The sequence below is a fragment of the Anabrus simplex genome, chromosome 5 (genome assembly GCF_040414725.1).
Source record: "Anabrus simplex isolate iqAnaSimp1 chromosome 5, ASM4041472v1, whole genome shotgun sequence".
Classification (NCBI taxonomy): Eukaryota; Metazoa; Arthropoda; class Insecta; order Orthoptera; family Tettigoniidae; genus Anabrus; species Anabrus simplex.
This window is the reverse complement of record NC_090269.1, coordinates 446024241-446049486: the sequence shown is the minus strand read 5'-3', so window position 1 is coordinate 446049486 and position 25246 is coordinate 446024241. Positions and strand designations below refer to the sequence as shown.

At 42.1% G+C, this 25246-nt stretch overlaps 1 pseudogene; it reads right to left on the bottom strand.

The window, feature by feature from the left end:
• Window positions 1–25246, bottom strand: part of LOC136875087 (zinc finger protein 160-like) — an 89757-nt pseudogene that overhangs the window by 31028 nt on the left and 33483 nt on the right.

The window sequence follows — 25246 nt, the reverse complement described above, 5'->3', positions numbered from 1 at the left end:
TCCTTGTCATGAATTATTATTATTAATCAACGTCTTCAGTTCGAGGCTGTTATCTGCCTCTCCTGATCGGAGTCCACGTCCTCGAATCTCCCGCCGTGTTTTTACGTATTGGGTTCGGTGCAAATGGTAGCAGATGCGTGCTCGATCAGGACGTCTCCTCTGTAATAGACTCGGACGAGATGGAACTGTAGGTGGTGATTTATGCTTATTTTATTATATGAAGCCTCAATTTCTCTTAATTTATCTTGTGAAGCCACTATTATTCTGACCTTAATTTTGAGTCATATATTCTATTTATCTGCATTGTTGTGCCAATCGGCGTGTATGCGTTGTGTTTATTTGAGTTGAATACAATCGTGTGGATAATGGAGAGTCAGAAAACGATTGTGATGAGTAAACATACCGATGTTTTGACTACGGAAATGCCCGACACTGTGAGAGATAAAGGGGAGGATACTGATGAGCTTAATGCTTCAGTTGCGTCCGATAATGATAGTGCTAGGTGCCCTGATTGTGGAAATGTTATGGAGTGTCGTAATCGTGCCCTTGACCTGAACCGTGAGGAGCCCGTTTCTCCTATTTCCAGTCCTGCTTGTTAACCGAACGCTAATGCAAATGTTAATCCTGTGTTTGATGTAGTCCGTAAATGGAAATTAAATTTTTCGGGGGAAGGCAATAGTTCTAGCGTGATTGAATTCTTAGAGCGGGTGGAAGACATTGCGGAGTGCAGCTCGCTCCCCCTCAATCTATTCGTATCCGTCATCCCCGGAATGTTAGAAGGGCCGGATTTGAGATGGTTTAGATTGATGAAAGTCAATATTCGGTCGTGGGATGATTTCGCCGTCCGCATTAAGCAGCAATTTGGTTTATCAGACATGGATTATTGTTTGAAACAGGAAATTTTTAGAAGGACTCAGAGAATGGGAGAAGGTATTGACGATTACGCCACAGGCATTCTAAACCTATTCAATCGTTTTAAGCGTTAAGGCACCGGAATATGAGATCTTTGACCAATTTTATCGAAATCTGGCCCCTGACTATAAATTATATATAAGAGGTGCCAAGTAGACTGTGTTGAAGACATTATAAATTTAGGCCGTGAGTTCGAATCGACAGTCAGTCAGAACAAGATGTATCATCCACCTCCTACTCCTTCCAATTGTTCTTTTCCCGATGTTGCCTGTCGTGTACCCATCAAGTCGGTTTCCTTTGGTGCCACCCCCTCTTCGTCTCGGCCTTGTGGCAGTCCCGATCGTAAGTCCGACCTTGCATCCCCACCTCGGCGCTATGTCAACGCCATTCAACCCTCTAATCCGACTACCATAAGCAACGCCACTGTTAGAAAATGCTGGAATTGTGGTAAACTGGGACATATTTCAAAGTACTGCCAGTCTAACAGTCCTCTCAAATGTTTTAATTGTGGTCTTACTGGTGTTACTCGGCGCGTGTGTCCGCGATGCAATCCTGAGCAGGGAAACTGAAGGCGCGCTGGCATGATGGCCCACCGTTGGCGCCTGATATTGGTGTGAATAAAAGAATCTGGGGTCACCCCTCGTCTACACCCTGGGCCAAGATTTTGATAGGATCGCGAATTGTTTATGCCTTATTGGATACCGGGTCGAGTGTTTCGTTCATCAGCCGCCAATCCCTTGTATCTTCCCTCAATTTGACGTATATGCCTGCCTGTGAGGACCTGGGAAAGTTCATGTCCGCTGATGGGCGTCAGCTGTGTGCCGTGGGTCGAGCCGAGTGTCATATCAAAATTCGTGGTTTGTCATGGGACTGGACGTTCAATATTGTTCCCGACTTGTCTCGGTCATTTTAGGATCAGATTTCATGTTGGCAACTGGTTTGTCCATTGATTTCATCAGTCGTACCTTTGCCTTTCGGTTCAAATCTGATGTGAGTTAGCCCTTTGAAACCCCCTTTCAGCGTGGCACTGCATGCGCCATCGTGGAATCTCCACTGCCCAACGCCTCGTGTGAATTGACTGAAAATCAAACCTTGATGTTGAACGGTCTGTTAGAAGAATTTTCCGATGTGCTGACTGCCGATCTGGGTTATGCCAAGAATTTTTCCTATTCAATCGAACTCAATAACGACACCCCTGTTAGGTCCCCTCCGTTTAGCTGTTCACCCCCTAAATTGTGCTCTATGCGCGAAATGGTAAACGATTTGTTAGAAAGGAAGGTCATCAGTCCCTCAAAATCGCCCTATAGTAGCCCCGCTTTCCTTGTCCCCAAAAAGGACGGTCGATTTAGGTTCGTGGTCGACTATCGAAAAGTCAATAAGAACATCGTCTTCGACAGTTTCCCGTTGCCTACCATCGAAAGAGCATTTCAACATTTTCATGGTGCAAGGTTCTTCACTGTTTTTGATTTCAATTCGGCGTACTATCAAATCCCCTTAGACCCCAAGAGTCGTCCTTGCACCGCCTTCGCCACTCCTTTTGGGCTTTTCGAATTCAATAAAGTGCCGATGGGTATCTCAATTGGTGGCCAAGCGCTTAGTCGGGTGATGGACTTGATCTTCGGAGACCTAAAATATTCTAGTGTATTCAATTTTTTGGATGATCTTCTCATATATTCCACGAGCTTCGACGAACACCTAGCTCACCTGCGCGAGGTACTCACCCGTTTGCGCAAGCACGGTTTTACCATCAATCCCAGAAAGGTGTCTCTCTGCTCTAAGCGCCTGAATTTTCTTGGCCATGTCATCTCCGAGTCCGGCATTGCTGTGAACCCTGACAGAGTCAAATGTATTAGAGAATTTCCTCGCCCAAAGAATGTACGTGGCGTTAGAAGATTCTTGGGTATGGTTGGCTTCTACAGTCGTTTCATTAAGGATTTCTCCCAAATTTCGGCCCCCTTAAACCTTCTCAAAAAGAAAAATAGTCGCTTCGTCTGGGACGAACCTCAAGCCAATGCCTTCAATCAGTTGAAAGATGCCCTCTGTCAAGCCCCTGTTCTTTACAGTCCAAATTTCTCCCGTGATTTCGTTTTACAGTGCGACTCTAGTGAACTTGCAGTTTCTGCCGTATTAAATCAATCCGATGAGGATGGGAAGCTGGTTCCCATTGCGTTCTTCAGCAAGTTGTTGTACGGAGCTGAATTGCGGTACTCTATCTATGAAAAAGAATGCCTAGCCATAGTCTTGGGAGTTGAAAAATTCCGGTCTTATTTGGAACACCGCCATTTCTTTGTCCATACGGACAACCAAGCGCTATCATGGATGAGCGCTAATGTCAAACGACTCGGTAGAACGGGTAGATGGATACTCCGTTTGTCAGCTTATAAATTCACCATTGTTCACGTTCGAGGAAAAGAAAATGTGGTGGCCGACTGTCTGACGCGCATGTTCGATGGAGTGCCGGAGAGTGAGGTCGAACCCAAAGACGATTGTTATCCATCCGAGTTGTTGAAAGCGTCAACATTTTGCACAAAGTTATCCCTGGTCTTTCACAGACATCTCCGAGCATCAAAAAAATGATATTGAATGTCAGGAGCTGATGAAGGGTGTCGCCGATGGGTCTCTTCGAGACAAATCATTTGATGTCAAACGAGGACTGTTAGTCCACCGCAGCCGTAAAAATGGCAAGACAAGGTTTTCGTTCCTCTGGCATTATGAACCATGATGTTACACTACTACCATGACTCTTACCTAGGTGCTCATCAGGGTCAATTCAAAACCCCGAATAGTATCTCTCGGGATTTCTTTTGGCCCAACCTGAAAAAGAATGTACTGGAGTATGCGAAAAGTTGCGACATATGTCAAAGGTGCAAACCTGCGCAATCCTGTCAAACTGGTCTTCATTCCGCTGACATTGCATTTTACCCCAGAGAAAAGTTGTTTGTAGATTTTTTTGGCCCTCTTATGAAGTCCAAAAATGGCAACATCGGAATTCTGTCGGTAGTTCACGCCTTCTCTAAATTCGTCTGGTTGTTTCCGGTTAGAAAAATTAACTCGAGCAGCGCCATTCGCCTTCTATCTCACCATATTTTCCGAGTTTATGGCCCCCCGAAAATGTTAGTAACTGACAATGCGTCTACCTTCAGTGGCAATAAATTTCGTCATTTGTGTTTCGGATGGGGAGTGAAGCAGGTTTTTCTGAGCCCCCACTATCCCAAACCCTCACACATCGAAAGATTTCATCGCAATCTCAAGGCCTGTCTGAGTGCTTACCATAGCGCTGATCAGCAGACCTGGGATGAAAATCTTGATTTTTTTGTTCTAGCTTTCAACAGTGCACTCCACGAGTCCCATTGCCCCAGCCCGGCAGAATTATTCATTCATAGAAATCTGGCTGACCCATTGGAGTTGAAATGGAATATTGAATACCTGAGCAAACCGTCAAGGAACGTAGAGATTGAACAGAAATGGAAAGAAGCAGTCGCCCACTTGATCCGTGCACGAGACCGGGTGGCTGAACGGTTCAACCGGGGCAGAAGAGAGGTCGCTGTGCAAATTGGAGACTTGGTGGTGGTGAAAATGTTTCCTGTCAGTTCTGCAGCTAACCAGGTCACTGCCAAACTGTGTCATAAATGGTCAGGCCCCAAAAAGGTAGTCAGATTCTTGGGACCTGTCACCGTTGAACTACAGGACCTGAAAAGTAACAAATTTAGTAAGGCTCACGTGTCTTTGTTGAAAGTTTATCATCCACGGAGCCAATAATAAATACTTCATTAATTTGTCATATTAGGTTTAATACTTGTACATGTTCTTTTGCTTGTAGCAAAATTGGCAATCTTCTAAAATTCCTTTTCTTTCTGGGATAACATTGATGAAAAAGAGAGACCGGAAAGGAAAAATAATAATCGTATGTCGTGAATTGGAAATGAGACAAAATGAATGCAGATTCCATGGAGAGAAGAGGACTCCCAATCTCACTTTCACTCAGCTATTCCGACCATCGCTGGTGGAGACATGAAATAAATTGCGTAAAAATAAAGGGATAAGAAAAAAGGGAAGAGAGGCTGATTAATTCAGCCTGTTATTGTTAATCAAGAAAATACTGAACTTCAAAATGAGATGAACTGGATTTCATAATACCTTGATGTGTACATAGCTCGTAACTGTATCTGTCTTGTGTGTTTCATTCAGTTGTAGTTAGGATGTAACATTCTTTAGGTTTAGATGTGTGCACACTCTAGTTATAAGGTTTGAGTCTCATTTTAAAATGTGTCCCTTGGCTGATCACCAAAGGAAGACACATTTTAAAACGGGGCTGTGGGATGATGAAACAGGCTCGTTTAGCATGTTCATAACATGTAGGTTTATCTGTGATTGCTAAGAGCTTGCATTAGCTCTCGTTTGACTTCACTAAACTGGCTATTAAATATTTCCCAAACTGTACCGCAGAGGGCAGCGCCCCTGATTTGTAAACGGTTGGTCCTTCCTTCCGCGAGTCTTTGACTTTTATCTCCTTGACATGATGTCTTTGTTGCTGTTATGACCTAAAAGAAAAAAAGATGGAGTCGCCTCTACTCAGATTAGCATTTTTGAATTATGGATGGGATTTTATCAGGTTAAAACTCTGCCTGTATTCATATTCTGATTTTTAATTGATCAGCTTCAACCTCAGGTAATGTGAGCCTGTGTTTTCACTTTTATTTTATGTTTATCTTGTGGCTGTTTCAAGTGCCTTGTAATCACGACTGACTGATATACGTCTTTGCCCCGCGATATGAATGGGTGTGTGTTTGCGGGCATTATTGTGGTGGTGGTGACGAGGTAACTGGGTCTCTACGAGAATTGTCATTATGTGCACGACCTTATACTTCTTTATTGCCACCAAATGTTAGTAGGCTCTGGGTGTCAACACAGAGATACGTCGTACCCAGCGCCTGTGTTGGTGGGCTTGTACGTGGGCCGTGGGCCCATATCGTCCTGCTTATAACATATTTGCAGTGTGCACGTTTCTACGTCGTGTGTGGGAACTTACTTATGGCCAGGTGAGTCATACTACATGTGTTTACGATCTGTTTTGAAAAGAGGTTATTGACCCTATTGTTGCCCGATATCGACAATGCCTGAATGTTTGTGTGTATGTGTGAGAGCGAGCGATGGGCTAAAAGGATGTCGTATCAGTCAGTTAATTTATGTTTCCTTTTTATTTATTCCTCGTACACTTGTTTTTTCACTTCGAGTGCAGTGTTTATTATTTTTGTCTTGGTCTATTTTATGACCGTTTTGCTCGTTCTTATGGCCGCCATTTTGGTTTCATTTTTAATTCGGGTGATGCGCACACCCGCTTTATTTTCTTTGCCCTTTTGTGTGCTCTTTGGTACAGAGATGCTGCTCCCCTGGCCATCTCAATACCTTCATTGCCTTCATGTAACTATTGTTCGCTCTACTCCGAGAGGCTGCGTGATGTCTTATCCTTGAGATGGTCATTGTTGATGCTGTAATAATGATGGAGGCTTGGGTAACGTTTGGTAAATAAAATGTGAACTACTTCGCGGAAAGAAATGACCAATATAAGTCCATGAGGATCTTTTCCGTCAATGATTTTTCAATATGTTGTGAATATATTAATTAAGCAGTGAGCAGGTCGTAAGGTATTGTTTATCCATATATTTATGGTATGTTGTGCTTGAACGGTTACGATGCTAGCTTCTACTAACCTGAAGGACAAAAGCACGTATGTAATAATTTTTTTTATTTTTCTTTGGTGGCTTCTTTTCTTGCATTTACATTTTTATCTTAATAAACCGTCATTTAATTTTATTTGATTTTTATTGCTGGTAGTTAGTTTCTTTTTCCTTGTCATGAATTATTATTATTAACCAACGTCTTCAGTTCGAGGCTGTTATCTGCCTCTCCTGATCGGAGTCCACGTCCTTGAATCTCCAGTCGTGTTTTTACGTATTGGGTTCGGTGCAGACCCGTGCAGGGGTGATCAAAATATAACCTAGTAAGTATGCCATGGCGCGTGAAAGTCTCATCATTTGAGTTGAAGGCCTAGCCAATATTCGCATGAACGTCAAGTCATTTAAGTCCAGTAGGTTGTTAAAATTGGACAGAATTTCCAAACATAAAAAACATGATCCCACAGTGCTACAGCCATAATGGGCCTACCTTGGCCTACCAAGCGATCACTACTCAGCCTCAAGGCCTGCACATTATGAGGTGATTTCTGGTCAGTGCAATGAATCTTCTCAGCCTATATTCTTGGATTTATCGACCTGGGCAGCCATCTCACCATCAGATACCTCCACAATTTTCATCAGGTAAGCTAAGTGGCATTTGAACCAGTTCTTGGATTAACGTAAAAATACACGACCAGACCAGAAATTGAAACCAGAGCCTCTGGGTGATAAGCAGGCATGCAGGACATCTGGCTGGCTGCTTTTCTATCTCACTCTAAGGTCCACTAGATAGCAAAGTACACCGAAGCTCTCGAGGGTCAACGGCTGAGTTATCATGAATTTGGTTGGGTACACTTGCTGACATTGTACAACACAAAGTATCACACTTTTAACATTATGACTACCTGGGCCATGGGATCCCGAGGTTGACTTGTACACAGAGGGAGTTAGTGTTACGGGTGTAAGATATAAAATGTACTTACTTCTCCTCTTCTTTGAAACATTGTACAAGTTGATCAACTGTAGGTTCTTCAATGGTTACTTCATCCTTTACATCTGCTGAAGCCTATAAGAAATATGGAAAGTAAATTGAAAGTATAATAAAGGGATAACAAGAATAAAAGTGTAAAAGGTGTCCCATATTCCTACAGTAGGTAATATTGGTCAATGGTAGAATAACCCCATAATTAAATATCCAGAACCAATACCTGTTGAGATGAGGGCAATCTTATCTCTGCCGAGTATGTGTAGCATTCGGTGATGTAGACCGTCTTCCCATTGAAGATCACTGTTCATTTCTGATGGTTGCGTTTGCAGTGCACTGAGTGTGTTACTGGTACATTTCAGGTTGTGTTGCTAGTGCAGTAATGTATCAGAACAAAACTGGAGATTCAGTAGAGAGTGAATGATTTAAATGGTGAAAATGAGTCTTACTATTTCTTGAAGGAAATGCCAGACATGGAATTCCACTATGGATTAGCTACAGGCCCGTGTTATGTATAATGAACAACATCCACAATTCCACATTCCTTCTGCAGTATTATTCAGCAGGCTATCCTGCTGACTTGCAGACATAGGATCATTTGCAGCAAGGAGAACAGATCCAGTAGGAGTCACACAGTCCACTGCTGGAGACGGAGATGCTTGTGTTGTCCCTTAAAAAACGTAATTCTTCAACAACAATTTTGTGAAGAACTGAAAATACTGAGGATAACCACACACTCCTTATCCAACGTGTGCAAGCTCTTTGGCCACCAGACAACTGCACTCATGCTCATAAATTAAGGATAATTGCGTATTGTGGTGCCATACGTGACACTACACAAAACTGGCGCTAATAGTATAGGCACATAGTGAACACAAACGAAACATATCCGTAAGTCCACGGTATTGGTGATAAGTTGAGAAAACCGTCCCAAAACAAATGTGCTACAAAACGCCACTGTTTCCTGCGCATGTACCCCGACATCAATATAGGATGTGATCACCATGCACACGTACACAGGCACAAAGGTTTGGCATACCCTGGATCAGGTGGTCAAGCAGCTGCTGGGATATAGCCTCTCATTCTTGCACCGGTGCCTGTCAGAGCTCCTGAAGCGTCCTAGGGGTTTGAAGACGTGCAGTGATACATCGACCGAGAGCATCCCAGACGTGCTCGATGGGGCTTAGGTCTGGAGAAAAGGCAGGCCACTCTATTGGCCGGATATCTTCTGTTTGACGGTACTCCTACACGATGGCAGCTCGGTGGGGCCGTGCGTTATCATCCATCAGGAGTAAGGTGGGACCCACTGCACCCCTGAAAAGATGCACAGACTGGTGCAAAATGACGTCCCGATACACCTGACCTATTACATTTCCTCTGTCAAAGACATGCAGGGGTGTATGTACACCAATCATAATCCCACCCCACACCATCAAACCACTACCTCCATACACGTCACTTTCAAGGACATTACGGGGTTGGTGTCTGGTTCCCGGTTCACACCAGATGAGAACCCGGCGAGAATCACTGTTCAGAGTAAACATGGACTCGTCTGTGAACATAACCTGAGACCACTGTTCCAATGACCATGTACTGTGTTCTCGACACCAGGCTTTACGGGCTCTCCTGTGAACAGGGATCAGTGGAATGCACCTTGCAGGTCTCCAGGCGAATAAACCATGTCTGTTCAGTCGTCTGTGAACGGTGTGCCTGGAGACAACTGTTCCAGTGGCTGTGGCAAGGTCCCGAGCAAGGCTATCTGCAGTACTCCGTGGCTGTCTGCGGGCACTGATGGTGAGATATCAGTCTTCTTGTGGTGTTGTACACTGCGGACGTCCCATACTGTAGCGCCTGGACACGTTTCCTGTCTGCTGGAATCGTTGCCATAATCTTGAGATCACACCTTGTGGAACATTGAGGGCCCGTGCTACGACCTGCTGTGTTTGACCAGCCTCCAGTCGCCCTATTATTCTACCCCTCATAACGTCATGAGTATGTGTTCGTTGAGCCATTTTCATCACACAGTCACCATTAGCACGTCTGAAAACATCTGCACACTTATTACAAGATATTAGAATCATTCTGTATTGATGGTTTTCACTTTACAAAGGTGAAAAATGAGAGTATCCTCCTATTCAATACATCATATATTCCATCATTGGACGGAGTAAACAAATTAAAACATGTTTTGGCTCGTTTGAGCCATCTTCAGTGAAAAATGAGGGGGGTTGAAATAATTTACATAATATAAGGTAAAAAATGCCAAAAAACATAATGAAGGAGCAAATGAAAAAACAAACAAAAGAGAGCCTAGACGGAAACAAAATTAGCACAAGTATACAATATTTACATCAATATGCAGGGCAAAAAACAACTCACTGCGACAAAATTCAGTGAAACAGGTGTTCATTTAAAATAAGAATTGGAACTAAAAACTGTGTTAACCTAAGTGAGTTGTTTTAGGCTCTGCATATTAATATAAATATTGTATGTTTGTGCTATTTTGTTTCCATCTAGGCTCTCTTTTGTTTTTTCATTTGCTCCTTCATTATGTTTTTTTTTGCATTTTTTTACTTATATTATGTAAATTATTTCAACCCCCCTCATTTTTCATTGAAGATGGCTCAAACGAGCCATAACATGTTTGAATTTGTTTACTCCGTCTAATGATGGAGTATATGATGTATTGAATAGGAGGATACTCTCATTTTTCACCTTTGTACAGATCTGCACACTTACTCGCTGCACCGTACTCTGACATGCACCAACATACCTCTGCATATTTGGACTGCTGCCAGCACTACCGTGCGACGAATGCAGGTCAAATGCAGCAAATGCTCATATACCAAGGTGATTTAAAACCGTAATCCGCCCACCATACCATTGTTTCACCATGTATCAGCATTATCCTTAATTTCTAAGCATGAGTGTATGTCGACATTACAGTTCTGTCACTGGTTCCTAGCTAGGACACTGAAGATGCACTGTCCCCAGACAGCATTTTATTTACTGAAGTTGCAGGATTCACAAGAGATGGCACATTAATTTACCAGAACACATCCGTGCAGGCAGATGTAAATTCTTGAGCAATCATGGAGATATAGCATTAGGTTTGCTTCAGTATCAACTGTCGGCAGTTATCGTGGGTGATAGACCCGTAAGACAACACATTTTACCACAAACTTTAACATTAACAGGTACCGAGTATCACCAATTTCCATACCTACAATGAATTGGCAGCTCTATTGGGGAACTTCACCATTGCAGAAAGATAACAGATGTATTTCATGCACGATAGGCTAATAATTCAAGTTCTGTACCTTATGCAACAGCATCTAAACCAAACATTTCATGGGTGAATGATTAGTTGAGTAGATGCCAGTAGCAGAGTCTCCCCATTCACCTGCCCTGAATCCTTTCAATTTCTGCCAATGGGAACACTACATACATGGGTGTAAGCCCAACCTATCCATAACATACGTGTTACAGGGGCCTTAACAATTCACACAACCAAATCTGAGTGCAGGTATGACCCCAAGAGTTCATGCTTCACTGACAAGAGTGTCTGAAGCATGTGTAAGGATGGATGGTAACCACATGGAGCGCCTCCTTAGTGTCTATATCTACGTAATACACAGATGGGCATCAGATGAGAGATTGGCCCATATCTCAACAGCTGACCAAATAAATTTTATTCTTCCACAATAAAATCAGTATTTTACCATCAATGTTAAACTTAAAAATGGAAATGAACCAACAAGCATTGTACCATGTCATAATTGTTAGCGCTATTAGCTGCCCTACATGTGTCCAGCAATGGAAGGAGAAAACAATGAAACACTTGTAGAAGTGCTAGTTGGAGAGTTTGTTTACTATTCTGAATCACCTAGAATAACCCCGAATGTTCACTAATTAAAAGAGTAGGATATTAAGGAGTTCAGTTCCAATATATATTAACACAGAATTGTTAAACATGAATTAAATTCTAGTCACTATAAATTAATTTGGAAGGATACTTACAAATGACGTACTTGCTTTTTCATCAAACAAGACCGGTTCTTCCTTGATCTCAACTTTCTGGTCCATTTCACACAGCACCTGAAGTATTTATTACTTCCACTAATTTTCTACTGAAACAAGGAACAGAAAATATATCATCACCATCATCATCATCGTTTGGGCTACAAGTTCATGGACTAACCAAGCACGGAAGCAAGCCTGTAGCTTTCCATGACTGTCAATTACTTTATCACAGCCACACAACCTCTATTCTTGAATGGAATCCAAATCACACAGGTTCATAGCTTTTACTTCAAACAATAACACATGCAATGGCTGAGAATAAATCATAGGCACATTCGTGAGAAACTGCGGACAATGCTAATATATTACCAGTGCCCCTCCAACTCTAGAGACTGGTTCATGTCACCATATCCTGTGCTAACCTTCTTAATTTCTTCATAAGCATTTGCACATCCACTGTAATGTATACCAATGCCTTACTTAATCCCCACCCCATACACTTTTCTGAAGTCAACTGTGAGAATCCTGGGTTACTCAGCATGCATCCTACCAATAACATTTTTCATTCTTTATGTCGCACCGATACAGATAGGTCTTAAGTCGACGATGGGGTAGGGAACGGCTAGGAGGGTGAAAGAAGCTGCCATGGCCTTAATTAAGGCATCTGGCATTTGCCATTTGCCTGGTGTGAAAATGGGAACCACAGAAAGCATATCCAGTGCTGCCAGCAGCGGGGATCAAACCCACCGTCTCCCAAATGCAAGCTAACAGCTGTGTGCTCCCAACTTGCTTGTTACGAACCTCTCTTTCAGGATTTTTGCTAATCTTTCTCCTCTTACCAACATTATTTACTATCTAATTATTTGCAACCTGAATTTTCAACATCACGTTCAACATAAAAGCACATTTCATTAGTTTCCTTCATGTTATTTCTCTATCAGCTCTTATCCATCATCATTCCCATACAGTCAATGCCATACCGTAATATATTCTAAACATCTTTAGGAGTATCTATACTGACTGACAGAGCAAATGCAACACCAAGAAGGAGTGGTCAGAACTTTATGCCAATTGCAGGGTAGACTGACGTCACTGAGGTATGCTCATGATGTGAAATGCGCCGCTGTGCTGCGCACGTAGCGAACGATAAATGGGACACGGCGCTGGCGAATGGCCCACTTCGTACCGTGATTTCTCAGCCGACAGTCATTGTAGAACGTGTTGTCATGTGCCACAGGACACGTGTATAGCTAAGAATGCCAGGCCGCCGTCAACGGAGGAATTTCCAGCAGACAGACGACTTTACGAGGGGTATGGTGATCGGGCTGAGTAGGGCAGGTTGGTCGCTTCGTCAAATCGCAGCCGATACCCATAGGGATGAGTCCACGGTGCAGCGCCTGTGGCGAAGATGGTTGGCGCAGGGACATGTGGCACGTGCGAGGGGTCCAGGAGCAGCCCGAGTGACGTCAGCACGCGAGGATCGGCGCATCCGCCGCCAAGCGGTGGCAGCCCCGCACGCCACGTCAACCGCCATTCTTCAGCATGTGCAAGACACCCTGGCTGTTCCAATATCGACCAGAACAATTTCCCGTCGATTGGTTGAAGGAGGCCTGCACTCCCGGCGTCCGCTCAGAAGACTACCATTGACTCCACAGCATAGACGTGCACGCCTGGCATGATGCCGGGCTAGAGCGACTTGGATGGGGGAATGGCGGAACGTCGTGTTCTCCGATGAGTCACGCTTCTGTTCTGTCAGTGATAGTCACCGCAGACGAGTGTGGCGTCGTCGTGGAGAAAGGTCAAATCCGGCAGTAACTGTGGAGCGCCCTACCGCTAGACAACGCGGCATCATGGTTTGGGGCGCTATTGCGTATGATTCCACGTCACCTCTAGTGCGTATTCAAGGCACGTTAAATGCCCACCGCTAAGTGCAGCATGTGCTGCGGCCGGTGGCACTCCCGTACCTTCAGGGGCTGCCCAATGCTCTGTTTCAGCAGGATAATGCTCGCCCACACACTGCTCGCATCTCCCAACAGGCTCTTACTGGTACATGCTTGGTGACGGACGTGAGTGAGTGAGGCTCCACAGTAATCAAGTGATTTGAAGGTGTTATACAGCAGTGAAAGTGAAAAAAATTGGCGGAAGTGTTACATTTGTATTGACCAATCAATATACACACACGTTTTGTTGGTATTGATCTTCTTTTAATTCCAAATTAGCATTGTAAAGAAAATGGGTCGCCGAAACAACGGAGTTGGAAGCCCAGCCATTACCAGTGCTGCCAACGTAGACCGCCTCGTGAAGTGCGCGCTGGACGACTTCATTAACTCGGACAGCTTCCTTGAAAAAATTGTGCAGGCCATTTCGACCCGCATAACAGAAGTGGTCATAAAAGAACTTGAAAAAAGTTTAAAATTTAATATCGAAGCGTTGTCAGAGTTAACTGAAAAACTTGATAAGAAGGAGGCGGAAATTCGCAAACTGAAGGAGGATATGGACGCTAAGTGTGATTCATTGGAGCAATATAGCCGGAGAAATAATGTAAGAATTTTCGGCATTCCTGAAAGTTCGAACGAAAACTGCGATGAACTAGTGCTCAACGTGTGCAAAGCAGTAGGTGCAGATGTGAGACTTAATGACATCGATAGGTGTCACAGAGTAGGACCTCGATCTCCAGGAAAAACACGACCTATCCTAGTGAAATTTGTGTCTTATCGCTCACGGCAGGACGTCTTCACGAAGAAAAGGAAACTGAAAGGATCATCTACAACAATCCGTGAAGACCTTACGGCTGTCAGAATGTCCATCTTGAAGACAGCAATCCAGCGTTTTGGGCTTACAAACACTTGGACTGATTCAGGAGACATCATAATCAAGAAGGCGGACGGGATGAAATTAAGAGTTTGCCAGTTAAAGGATCTTCCTATGGCATAAAGTTTTGTTGCAGTGCTGCTTTATCACTTGATAATGTGAGTCTACTTCCCATCCTTTACCGTAAGTCACAGCCGAGAAGCTATCTTTCAATTTAGTTTAAGAAAATCTATCTATCTATCTATCTATCTATCTATCTATCCATTTACCGTATTAATTGATCTAAATATCGATTAGCTTATCTGTCTTCTTATCCTACCATCTGTCGATTGACTTACTCTTTAATCACTTTCCTAACTGGTTCTAATTTAAATCAGGTCCCCGTATTTACGTCTACATAGATCTAACATCTACACTACGGAGAATAAGCTCCTACTCGAGTTATTCTGTACGCGTAATCTGCTGTTGCACGTTATTATTATTATTATTATTATTATTATTATTATTATTATTATTATTATAGACAATTTAGCTATCTAAAATACGTAAATTGCTGATTATTCATTGGATGTATTCGCATGCTGTGTTCTACTTCTAGTTAGTTTTCATTTTAGCAATTGGCAATGCATACCACTAACAGCAGTAATCCCTCTGACCATAGCAATACTTTTCCTTGTCACACTTCCCCTTCTCCACCCATCCCTTCAACCTGTCTACCTGCTAGTCCATTGACCCGAACCCCACCCCTTGAAGCTACAACACACATTCTCCAGTCAGCCCTAAATAGACATAAAAGCGCACTTCACATATGTCACCTTAATGCCCAGAGTTTAGTTTCTCAAACTCGTATAGATGAACTCAAAGCGATTTTCATTCCCCTGTCCTTTGATATCATCTTATGCAGCGAAAGTTGGTTGAAAGTCAAACATCAAGCTAAGAATCTTGAATTACCTGGCTACTGCCTTCTGAGTAATGACAGACTTGGCAAAGGGGGAGGTGGGGTCTGTGCTTTTGTCTCTTCGCGCTTGAAACCTCAAATTATCTGTCAGTCGCCTCAACAGTACGAGCGTAAACCTGAGTACATGTTCATAGAGATACAGGTCGCTACTGTTAAATGCTTGGTAGGTGTAGTATACAAACCGCCTAAAGCTCGCCGTCTGAATGACTTAGAGACTGATATTAACAGACTGTTACCTATGTACGAACATTTTATAATGATGGGCGATTTTAATACAAACCTTCTAAATCCAGATTCTTCCGAAGCCACCCATCTATTGAATACGTTTCAGGCATGCAGCTTGGCGGTCCTCCCACTTGCTCCCACTCACCACACTAAAACTTCACACACACTACTGGACCTAATAGTAACGAACAACCCTGACAGAGTATTACATCACGGCCATACATCTGCTCCCGGAGTGTCAGCCCATGACATCATCTTTATGTCTTACGCACTGCAATGCCCTAAACATAAACCTAAGTACGTGACTTACCGAGACTATAGCCGTATTAACAACGAAAAATTATTGGAAGACGCTTTTTCGATGCCGTGGCAGGAGATAACTCATAAAACTAATATTGACGACATGGTCACCACTTTCAATAACATGATAATACATATTTTTGACAAACATGCCCCTATGCGAACAGCACGCGTCTGTAAAAGACTCTCCCCGTGGCTAAATGATGATATTAGAGCAATGATGGCTAAGCGTGATGCAGCTCATAGGAAATATAAACATTACCCGACAGAGGAAAACTTTATCTATTACAAACGACTACGTAATAAAACGACTCAGACAGTAAGAAACGCTCGACTACGGTACGCCCATGACCTTATAAAACCTGACGTAAGACCCGCTACTTTATGGAAGTCAATCCGCCATTTTGGACTAAATAAACCGGACAAGGTAGACGATTTGGAAGTTTCTCTTGATGAACTGAATAATCACTTCGTATCCTCCCATGTACAATTAAACGAAGAAGCAAAAGAAAACCTTTTGTGTGCAAATTACAACACACCACCCGTAGGCAGAGACAAATTTTATTTTAGTTATGTCTCACCCCTTCAAGTGAAAGCGGCTATCATGCGAATCAAAACCAAATCCACAGGGGTGGACAATGTATGTATTATAATTATAAAGAAAATTATCGACGCTATTATTCCAGTATTGACATTCATATACAATTTCTCCCTTCAAAATAGTGTATTTCCAACTGTCTGGAAAATGGCCCTGGTGCATCCTTTACCAAAGATAAAATCCCCTAGACTAAACAGTGACTACAGACCTATAAATATACTGTCAATAGTAGCCAAGGGACTCGAACACATTGTGCATAATCAAATCACCAACTATCTCAACGACCACGACATATTAGACCCACACCAGTCAGGTTTCCGACGCAATCACAGTACATGTACTGCCTTACTAAGCGTGACTGACGATATAAGACAGGCTATTGATGAGCAAAAACTGACTATCCTAGTATTATTGGACTTCAGCAAAGCATTTGACTCTGTAGACCATGAGTTGCTCCTATCCAAACTTTATCACCTAGGGTTCTCCTACAGTACTCTGAGATGGTTGGGAGCTTATTTACACCAACGTCAACAACGTGTCATCAATCAAGGTGCATTTTCTTCGTGGCAATATGTAAAAAGAGGTGTCCCACAAGGGTCAACCCTTGCTCCTTTGCTATTTTCTGTCTATATCAACGACCTAGCTAAACAGCTGACACATTGTAAACGTCACATCTATGCTGACGACGTACAATTTTACATCCATGCAAAACCAACAGACGTTTTGACAGCAATCGAGAAAATTAACATGGATCTAGAGGCCATAAGTAAATGGTCTTACCAGCATGGACTTATTTTGAACCCGAAAAAGTCCCAAACTATAGTAATTGCCCACCCAAGACTTATTTCCGACAATTTCCGCATGTCCATCCCCGACGTACAACTTCAAAATCAAGTGTTGCCCTTTTGCAAGAGCGTAAAAAATCTCGGAGTAACCATTGACCAGCACCTCTCGTGGACGGATCAGATAATATCTGTGAGTAGACGAGTTTTTGCTACGTTGCACACATTAAACAATTTCAAATTTACTTTTCCGTTCAGTTTAAAGAAGAAACTAGTTGAAACCCTCGTTCTTCCAATATTCGATTATTGTGACGTAGTTTACAATGATGTGAAAACCGAGCTTCGAGATAAACTACAACGTGCACAGAATGCCTGTGTAAGATTTATATGTAATCTGAAATTTTCAGATCATGTTACCCAGTCTTACGTCGACCTCGGATGGCTACGCCTTGAAGACAGACGCAAGCTGCATACCCTGACTTCATTGCACCGAATCCTTACCTTACAATCCCCATCTTACCTGTATGAACGATTTCATAGCCTTTCTGAACACCATGATAAAAACACCAGAGCGCTGAACTCGACATTGCTCGCTATTCCTAAGCATGAATCCTCAACCTACAACAATTCCTTCACTGTTGTGGCCAGCCGTGAATGGAACTTCCTTCCGCAGGAGGTCAGAGGGATATCAAACCACGGAAGATTTAAAAGTATGTGTTCAAAATATCTCTATGAAACGAGCTCGTAGTGCGACAGTCTTCTTCTTCTTTTCCTTCTTCTTTATCATGGTCATTCTTCTTCTTCTTCTTCTTCTGGTCATTCTTCTTCTTCTTCTCATGGTCATTCTTCTCTCCATGGTCCTTCTTCTTCTTCTTATTATTATTATTCATCAATAGTGTTAGAAAGTACTCAGCTGTGGTTTCCTGCATAGTTACCCTTATCCCTATCCCCATTTGGCAATGTTTTTCACCCACAGTAAACACATGAAAACTGAACATTCGTCAATGTGATATACTTCTGGAATTGGACAAATTAATTGTAAATATTAGTAGGTTTATCTATATTATTATTATTATTATTATTATTATTATTATTATTATTGAAATTGTAATTCGTTCTTTGTTGTATGTTAATTTCTTCGTACGAAGCAAAATGTTAATTTATATTGTGTATTATAATAGTTATTTTTATGTACAGCAGGATAGCATAGTACCGTAGTAATTTGTTTCAGTCTCTTTTTTTTTCATTTATTCAGTATGTTATATATTTTATGTTAATTATGTATATCACTGGTTAAGTGTAAGACAGGGACGCGTGTCCCTAACTTTGCCAGTTAAAATAAATCATATCTATCTATCTATCTATCTACGAGGTGTACAGATGCTTCCGTGGCCAGCGTACTCTCCGGATCTCTCACCAATCGAACACGTTTGGGATCTCATTGGACGCCGTTTGCAAACTCTGCCCCAGCCTCGTACGGATGACCAACTGTGGCAAATGGTTGACAGAGAATGGAGAACCATCCCTCAGGACACCATCCGCACTCTTATTGACTCTGTACCTCGACGTGTTTCTGCGTGCATCGCCGCTCGCGGTGGTCCTACATCCTACTGAGTCGATGACGTGCGCATTGTGTAACCTGCATATCGGTTTGAAATAAACATCAATTATTCGTCCGTGCCGTCTCTGTTTTTTCCCCAACTTTCATCCCTTTCGAACCACTCCTCCTTGGTGTTGCATTGTCACTGTCAGTCAGTGTATATTTGAGATGAACAACGGTTTTCTATTATTACTTTTATCATTTATCAAACTATGTGATTATAAGAACTTCTTCTTCAGTGAGTATCAGCTCTAGGTGTTCCTTACGAACAGTGTCCTAAGACAGTTGGTGTATTTATTTGATCACAAGGAACCTCTTGTTGTCACACCCTAGAGATCTCACCCTCAATGTGGAAAAAGGAAGCAACAAAGAGATCCATGAAAAATGTATACCAGAGAAACTAAGGAACAGTCACTGGACTTACATATAACTAGTCTGTAATCCCATCAACATACCATATGATGGAGCAAAACTGTTTTGTACGTAAATCACTCACTTGATTAAAAAAACAACAGTTATTACACTTATGACACTTATATAACATATTATAATACATAATACTGAATATTGATGGGCAGATGCCCTTGATAACAGTCAGTCACATGTTCCCGTCTCCTCTCGCACGAGGCACCCAAGCATAACAGTCTCTCATCCCCTTCCATCCACACCACTTCCAGCTGGGTGCTGAAGGGTGCTGCTATCTGTCCTAGGAAGTGGTAGCGAGCAACTAGGTGGTCTAGCCATAGCTAGGCCGGAACATGCTCCTCACCATTGAATCACCATGATTCAACCAAAATAAATTGCCTGATATGCCCTCATGAGAGTTCAGTTCAATTTTCAAGTCTCACACAGGCACTGACATATAGAGTTCATGTTCAGTAACCAAAATGAGTTGATCATTCAACAAAATATATACATAAACATAAGTAAAACAGAAACACAAGCAACAAAATATTTACACACTGTTGATAGAAGGTACTAAGTAGGTTGACTGTGTCCTCATCCATTATTATGCAGTATGAATTAAGCACACTATAAGTTCTCAGTTCAAATCACACACAACACCATAATTACACTCTGAAATAAACAAAGAAACAAATATTTACATGAAACACATTATGTTTAGCCACACGATCCCGTTTAGTTCTCAATAGGTAATGGAATTAACTTCTTAACAGGTCGTTTAAAAAGACCACTGGTCGTTCTGATGGTAGCCACTCGTGCAAGTCCATTCTTCCTAGGGTGAACAGTCTCCACCACAGCCAACTTCCAACAGAGAGGAAGAACAACTGTTTCAGTAGATACGTTCTCCTTGAGACAGGTCCATTTCTTCCTCTGCTGCAGTGAGTTCAGGTAATCGGCAGACCACCTCTTCCTTAACTGCTGCTGCATTGACTGGACACGCAGCCATCGAGACAATCTGTTCATGGGCAGGTCAGTAATGTCAGGCTCAGGAATGGTTTTAAGGGGGGCACCAATTAGGAAGTGAGCAGGTGACAAATAATTAAGGTCACTGGGGTCATTGGATAAGGCAGATAGGGGGCAAGAATTAAGACAGGCTTCTATCTGTGCAGTAAGTGTACATAGCTCCTCAAATGTCAGTAGCGCATTACCCGCAACTCTTCTCAAGTGGTACTTCATGGACTTGACAGCTGCTTCCCATAGTCCGCCAAAGTGTGGAGAGCTGGGAGGTATAAAGTGCCACGTGATGCCTTCCATCGCTAATGAATTCCTTATCTCTTCACAAAAGCTGGTTGAAAGGAATAGTTTTTGGAGATCCTGCATTCTTCTATTGGCACCAATGAAGTTAGTCCCATTATCACTATAGATGATGGAGCATTTCCCACGTCGAGCTATGAATATCCTTAAGGCTGGCATAAAGGCATCAGTAGAGAGGTCACTCACCACCTCCAGGTGAAGAGCCTAGGTAGCCAGACAGATGAACAATGCAATGTAGCTCTTCGTTGTCTGTTTGCTTCTTACATTTCCCCTCTTGACGAAGAAAGGACCAGCATAATCAGTTCCTACATTAAGAAATGGGCGACTCTGTTGCACTCTGGTAACAGGGAGCTGTCTCATCAATTGTTCAGCTGTTGACGCCTTGAATCTAAAACAGGTCAGGCACTTGTGGATAACTCCTCGAACAACTGCCCTAGCCGTGGGAATCCAGAATCATTCTCTTAATGATACAATTACTAACTGAGCATCTGCATGTAAAAGCCTAATGTGCTCTGCCATCACAACAAGGTTTGTGAGATCATGCTGGGGAGGAAGGATAAGCTGGTGCTTAGTGTCATAAGGTAGTTTTGAATTTACTAGTCTTCCTCCTACCCTTAGCATTATCATCTAAGAAAGGAAGTAAATCTGCAATTTTACTCTTCCTTGCAGCATTTAGAGTTGAGACTGGCTATCTCTTGAGCATAACACACTTGTGCAATTTTGATACAGGAGTGCAAGGCTATCTGCAGCTCTTGTGCACTTAATATCCCTAACCTCTTGTCTTGAGGATTTGCAATACTGTGAATAAATCGCCAACAATATGCAGTAACTCGAGTCAGTCGGGACAGTGACGAGTACTTCAGCATAAGTTCATCCCAATTTGTACCTACCAATATGACTACAGGAAGTGTGCTTCGTGACTCAAGTAGTTCCTCTTCTTAATGGACCGATATGGTGTCTGGCCATGATTCAGTGGGCTCAGTTAACCAGGATGGTCCGTGCCACCACAGGTTCATACCTCGTAGTTGTCCTGGAGCAACACCTCTGGATATTAAATCTGCTGGATTGCAACTGGTAGGAACATGTCTCCATTCTGCCTTGTGAGAGTATTCTTGATTTGAAGAGACTCGGTTGGCCACAAATGTTTTCCAGCGAGTGGCAGGAGATGCGATCCAGGCTAAGACAATGGTGGAGTCCGTCCACAGGTACAACTTGCTGACTGGCAGAGACAAAGCTGGAAGGGTCTTGTGGAGTAGTTGGGCAAGTAGTAGCGCTCCACACAGTTCAAGTCTTGGTAGTGTCAGTTTCTTCACCGGTGCTACTCTGGATTTAGAACATAATAACCTGACACAGGTCTGTCCTCCTTTGTCGACAGACCGTACATAAAGACAAGCCCCATAAGCTTGTTCTGAAGCATCAGAAAAACCATGAATTTGTATATCAACAGGGGGTCCCTTACATGTGACTAACCGCTCAATACAAAATTCTCTTATTGCCTGTGGCTTAAAGTGAAGTTCTTCCCATTCTCTGACTAGTTGAGATGGTAGTCTGTCATCCCAGTTCAGACTGACTAGCCAAAGTTTCTGCATAAAAATCTTGTAAGAAATTACCAAAGGACTGTCCAACCCACGTGGATCAAATATTGATCCAATAACAGATAATACCTTTCGTTTAGTTACATGAGTATCAGTATGATAGGGACTGTCTGAATATAGATTGTCACAAATGAGAAAATGATCAGTAACTGGATGCCATAATAGGCCTAAAGATTTCACGTTAGTGCCTTCATCAAGACTTGAAGGCAGCTGGGTTTCCCTGTCGTCTTCTGGAACTGCTTCTAGTAATGCTGGGTGGTTTGAACACCATTTCCTGAGGTGAAATCCTCCACTCTCTAGTAAATTAATAATGTAAGACTGCAACTGAAGAGCATCCTGGATATCGTCACAGCTGCTTAATAAATCGTCAACATAAAAATTATTGTTGTTATTGTGAAATTGTTGTTATGGATCATAACTTGAAAACTGTCCACGAATGAGAGCCAGTTTTCGTATTTTCCATTGAAATGTGGAATGTTAATAGCCGGCAACTTTAAACTCGCAACACTGCTGACCTGAATTCTTCCTGAATCTACCGTGTTGCGTGATGCCTCTTCAAGGTTCGCTATTATTTTACTCATTTCGCCCTTTACCTTGTAGTATTTGGTTTCGAATTAGGCACGCACCTGATCATGAGCTTGCTAGTTTTCAACGTCTCCTAATTCTAATTCTGACTGCACGTCATCAAACTTCGACATTAATGCATTCATGTCTTCGTATCGTAGTTTAATTTCATGCGAATTCGAATGTTGCTGAGCGATGAAATTCTCAACGAAAGTTTCCCAGCGGGTAAGTTGCGCTTAAGAAACTTTTGCCTTGTTGAGGATTCCATGATGGAGGGGGTAAGACAATAACAAGGAGAAAAGGAGAGCCTTAAATGGATAGTACTGACCTGCCTTCAGTTTAGTTTACCTCTGGTGCTGGAACATCGAACCCGGGACTGCCAGATAATGTCATTCAAGTGAACTTCCAAGTATTTCCACGTGACTGTTGAAACTAGTCGTCCATACTACATGCCACGCTGGTTTCACGAGGTCCTCGTGGTGTAGATAATCCGGCCCGGTAATTGGACCATGTTTTGTACATAATCACTCACTTGATTAAAAAAACAATATTTATTACACTTACGACACTTATATAACATATTATAATACATAATACTGAATATTGATGGGCAGATGCCCTTGATAACAGTCAGTCACATGTTCCCGTCTCCTCTCGCACGAGGCACCCAAGCATAACAGTCTCTCATCCCCTTCCATCCACACCACTTCCGGCTGGGTGCTGAAGGGTGCTGCTATCTGTCCTAGGAAGTGGTAGCGAGCAACTAGCCATAGCTAGGCCGGAACAAAAACCATGGAATGTTTGGAGAATGAGTGCTACTGTACAAGTGGTTGTACAACGTGGCCTGCCTTACCTAAGGAAATGCATGGACTTGGTCTATACTTATACAGGTATCATGTGTAAATATATGGAAAAAGTATGTCTGCCTGCCAAGTGCAGAAATTATGAGAAATTCCAAGAGGTTAGAATTACTGTAAGAAACGAATAGTGAAGATGACCAAGCTCGATTGCTTCAGTCGCTTAAGTGCGGCCAATAAACTTAACTAGTAATCAGGAGATAGTGGGTTCGAACCATCCTGCTGGCAGCTCTGAAGATTGTTTTCCGTGGTTTCCCATTTTCACACCAGGCAAAAGCTGGGGCTGTAACTTAATAAGACCAGGGCCAATTCCTTCCCATCCCTAGGCCTTTCCTATTCCATCGTCGCCATAAGACATATCTGTGTCGGTGCGACGTATAGCAAATAGCAAAAAAATATATATGTATAGTGAAGATGCTATGCATCAAGATTACATGCACTTCAGAAAGGGCACAGGAACAAACACTACTGCTGAAATAGTTTGATGAGCGCTTCAGTAAGTGGAAATATGAACAACGCACATTTTTCTAATGGGAAAAAATATATATATATTTAATTATATATTTAATTATATTTATATATATTTATATTATAATGAATGTTGCCTTTTGTGAATAATTAGAAAAGTAGCACAATGCTGAAATAAGACAGAGCCATTCATCCTGGCCTATTTCTACCCTTTGTGCCACACTGAAATAAGGAGGCTAACAGTTCCTAGTTACAGTATTTACTTACTGCTAGCACTGTTTGATGGAATTGAAACTGTGGTGGTTTCGCTGCTGTCCATCTGTTGAGCAAAGAGAGGAAAAGACTTCCCTTGCTATAGCAAAAACAAATATAATATGAGCATCATCTACAATACACAGAGGATTCCATATTACAGGAACAAAAATTAAATAAAATTGTCATGCCTATCACAGAAGAATAAAAAAGGGACAATTTACGCAATGGATATTCATTACCTATATAATCACAGGAATTAATTCATTCAAAAAACAATGCCTTAAAGACAACAAATCAGTGTTAAATCCCCTCAGGTAATAATACTTAATATATACATATTATTATTTTCTTTTTCTATATTTTGCTTCTTTCAAGTGGCAAATTTATGGCTCTTTGTCCTCTCTTGCACATAACCCCATCCACTACAGTTATTTGCAGATAGATGAATGTATAATCTATCAGAGTTTCATTATACTAACACTCTCACATGTATAATAAAATTAGAACAGTACACTGTACATTAACCAATATGAAATAATACTCCTCAAACAAACACACAAAATAAATACACATATTTCACAATTATCAACTCGGTCTAATATACAAGAAATACACTCATGCACTCAGCTGTAAAGTGCACAGCTTTCAACAGGTAATCTCAGCAAGAATCAATGTCTGATAGGAAATTTCAAAGTCTGGAATAGTTCACAGTAAAATAACTCTTATACATAGATGCAGAATGAAGAGGAATAGCAAGGGTATGGCATTTCGAGTATTACAATTATGACAGAAAACAAAGTGAAAAATTTAAAGTAAATGTACTCAGGAGAGTTGCTATATAGGAGTTTCTGTATTAATACATGTGATACTAACAACATTTTTCAGGTTTCAGCCAGTGAAGTTCTTGATACTAAGGAGT